The following is a 4191-nucleotide window of genomic DNA, read 5'->3' on the forward strand; positions in this document are numbered from 1 at the left end:
GGGCGCCTGGGTGGCTCAGTTGGTTAAGTGACTGCCTTCGGCTCAGGTCATGATCCTGGAGTCCCTGGATCGAGTCCCGCATCGGGCTCCCTCCTCGGCAGGGAGTCTGCTTCGTCCTCTGACCCTGTCCCCTCTCATGTGTTCTCTCTCTCTCATTCTCTCTCTCTCAAATAAATAAATAAAATCTTTAAAAAAAAAAAAAGATTTTCTGTCATGTATCTGTCTCGTTCACTACTTCTTTCATCATGTCACCAAAAACTACAAGAGTGGGTAACTCATAGTAGGCAATTCATTTGTTGTTGAATAAAAAAGTGAATGAGGGGCGCCCAGGTGGCTCAGTTTGGCATCTGCTTTTGGCTCAGGCCATGATCTCAGGGTCCTGGGATCGAGCCCCACATCGGGCTCCCTGCCCTGTGGGGAGCCTGCTTCTAACCTCTCCCTCTGCCTGCAGCTCCCCCTGCTTGTGCTCGCTCTCTTTCTCTGTCAAATAAATAAAAAAAAAAAAATCTTTAAAAATAAATAAGTGAATGGGGCGCCTGGGTGGCTCAGTTGGTTAAGTGACTGCCTTCGGCTCAGGTCATGATCCTGGAGTCACGGGATCGAGTCCCGCATCGGGCTCCCTGCTCGGCGGGGAGCCTGCTTCTCCCTCTGACCCTCCCCCCTCTCACGTGCTCTCTCATTCTCTCTCTCTCAAATAAATAAATAAAATCTTTAAAAATAAATAAATAAATAAATAAATAAATAAGTGAATGAACAATGAATGAAATATTTTGGGTCCCCTTCAGGAGTACCTATTGCATAATTTGTGGGCCTAGTGCAAAATGAAAATGCAGGGCCCCTTGTTCAAAAATTAGTAAGAATTTCAAGACTGTGACATCAGAGCATCAAGCTAAACCAGGACTCTCCAGAGCCTAGCACCCTGTGTGGAATGTCCTGTCATACACCCATGAGGCTGACCCTGGTGCCTAGCCGTAGTGCTTCGTCTAGAGTAGGCTCTTAATCTCTTAAGCAATTTGTTCACTTTTCATTTTGTGATGTATTTACACTTCCTCATCAGCCACTCATTTCTTAAGTGTTCATAATCTAGTTTGTGCCTCAGGCTTTGGAAATTCTTTCTTCAAAGTCATAAATGATTATCTATTCATCAAATTAATTTTTCTATTCTCAGTGTTAATCCTTTTGACTTAGTTCAGGCTGCTTTAACAAAATACCACAGATTGGGTAAATTTAAAAACATTTATTTTTTTTACAGTTTTAGACTGGGAAGTCTATCAAGGGTGCCAGTATAGTTGGGTTCTTGTGAGAGCCCTCTTACTCACTGCAGATGGCTGCCTTCTTGCTGTGTCCTTACATGGAAGAGAGAGAGAAAAACAGAAAGCTAGTTCTTGTGTTTCTTCTTTATAAGGACACTAATCCCATCATGAGGACTCCACCTTAATGACTTGTCTCCTAAAGGCCTCATATCCAAGTACCAACATATTGGGGATTAGGGTTCCAACATGAATTTTGGGGCAACACAAATATTCAATCCATAGCATACCTCCCTAACCTGGGGATTGACAATACTGCCTATCCCTCCTTTTTGGTGTTCCCCTACCTTGTCTTTATTAAGGACATTGATTCTCCCCTTCACTGTTCTCTCTGCTCCCCTCTGGATCCTTCCCTCCATTTCCTTCTCCCTCTGTTTCCATGAGATTTGTAACACTGAGAATCCTCAGGGATCTGTACATGCTTCCCAGGAGGTTAAAGTAGTGGTCAGTTCTGGTAAGTGTGTTGAAATGATAGGATAGATCACAACATTCTCCTCCCCAACCCACACAACACACACCCCACAGGTGGGTGATTTAAAGGATGAGGTAATTTGATACTAGAAGTATTGATGAATGCACACCGATTATGCTCTCTCAGACAGGTCCCAGCTTGGAAGTTTGAAAAGGCTAAAAATCTTTGTAATAAGTCTTTTACAAATGACTTCCCTGTGCTTCCCTTGTCATATCTTGTGGACTGAACATCTGTGATTTCACCTGTCTAGCATCTAGTTTCCTTCTAGTAATCACACTCTGGTTTTCTTATGGAACTACCCACTTCTCATTCTTAGACTATAGGGTTCAGGGGGAGCTAACTGATGCCACCCCTGACCACAGAAGCCCCATTTGACTTAGGCCTGGCCAGTTGGAACATTGTATCCCTTTGTAACTGAACTAAGGAGTTTGCTCCTTGGTGAGTTACAAGTAAAGGACTACACCAAATGGAATTATCACACAAAGGGACCTTTATTTGCAGCAAATAAGGAGATCACAAGAAATAACTTCTAAAGCTGTGACTCCCCAAGCAGGGGTGAGTGGGTTCTTTTTATTTAGGGTTAGGGTAAATATTCAGAAAGGGGAGTTTTATCATCATATGTAGAGGTAATAATAAGGTCATGCATGCATATTTAGGAACCATGCCTATACATGCAGTGTATGTTATGTTAATGACGTTTGTACTCCTCCTTGGGTGGAGATTTTAACATAATTAGGTAGAGGTAACTGTCCAACACTCCAGGGCCCACCTGCAGAGGTCCATTTGTGCAGGTGTGTGTCAGTGGTTGAGTTCAAACTGGTCTAGACCAGCAGGAGCTCTTCCTGTTGTTTGCCTCTAAAAGATAAGGTTAACATTCTTGTGAAGAAGGGGGTTGTTGGGGGTCTTGCTGGTGGCACCTCTAAGCTATGGTAATTGGTTCAAGATTGGGCAAGTGACTTATCATTCATTGATTCATTTATTCACTCAACAAATATTTATTGAGCACCAGCCATGTGCCTGAAAATGTTTTAGGTGCAAGGGATACATCACAGGAAAAAAAAAAAAAGATAAAAGACAACATTCATGGAGCTTACATACAAACTGAGGGAGGCAGACAATAAACTAAATAAATTATATAGGAATAGAAAATAGCAAGTGCAGAGACCCTTGTTAAAAAGCAAAATTCAACTGAGTAAATTTTAAAGGTCGAATTGGCTTTATTAAGCAATTCGTGAATTAGGGAACATCCCACCTAGCAAGTAGAGGGGCCTCCTGTGAGGAGTTGTACAAAATGGAAGGCTTTTATAGAAAGAAGGGTAGGACAAGAAGTTATTTGCAAAAGGAAAGAAAGGATTGTTTCAGGCAAGGTCTTTTCCCTAGGGGGAAGAATTCAGGGAAAGGTGTCTTATTAGGTAGATTACCTCATCTTCCTTTAGGGTGGGTGGAAAGGGCCTAGGTGACAGATTACCTCAGTGGTGCCTACCAGAAAATTCCAGATTTGGGCTTAAGATTCCACTCCTGTAGAAGTTTTGAAACTGCAATTAAGTCTTGATTTGCTGTGGTGGGGCAAGTGACTCCATCTTGGGCCTGTGGCTTTCTTTTTAACATCCTGAAGCTGGGTGTTGTCGGAACTATTTGAGCTGGGAAGCTCATTTGGTAGAAGCAGAGTGAGTGAGGGGGTAGAGAACTAGAGTAAGATCAAAGATAATAAGAGATGTGATCATGTAGGACTTGTAGGACATTGTAAGAATTTTGGTTTTTCCTGTGATAGGAGAAACCATTGGATAGTTTTGTTTTGTTTTTTTTTTAAAGATTTTATTTATTTATTTGACAGAGAGAGACACAGTGAGAGAGGGAACACAAACAGGGGGAGTGGGAGAGGGAGAAGCAGGCCTCCCGCTGAGCAGGGAGCCCGATGCGGGGCTCGATCCCAGGACCCTGGGATCATGACCTGAGCTGAAGGCAGACGCTTAACGACTGAGCCACCCAGGCGCCCCACCATTGGATAGTTTTGAGGCTTCAATTTTTACAGGATTGCTCTGAACTCTATCAGGTAAAGCACTTATCTTTGCTCATTAAGGTCTGTTTCTGGGGTTTTATCTTGTTCTCTTTTTTGGGGAACACATTTCTCTGTTTCTTCATTTTCTTTTTCCTTTTTTTTTAAAAAGATTTTATTTATTGAGTGTGTGTGAGAGAGAGAGCGAGCAAGCATGAGCAGTGGGGGAGGGGCAGAGGGAGAAGGAGAAGCAGACTCCCCACTGAGCAGAGAGCCCCATGTGGGACTCGATCCCAGACCCCGGGATCATGACCTAAGCTGAAGGCAGATGCTTAACCAACTGAGCCACCCAGGCCACCTGTTTCTTCATTTTCCTTAAGTCTCTGTCACCTCTCCCAGTCTTGAGGGAATAG

The sequence above is a fragment of the Mirounga leonina genome, unplaced genomic scaffold (genome assembly GCF_011800145.1).
Source record: "Mirounga leonina isolate KUSES-001 unplaced genomic scaffold, KU_Mleo_1.0 Mir_151, whole genome shotgun sequence".
In the NCBI taxonomy this organism is placed as follows: domain Eukaryota; kingdom Metazoa; phylum Chordata; class Mammalia; order Carnivora; family Phocidae; genus Mirounga; species Mirounga leonina.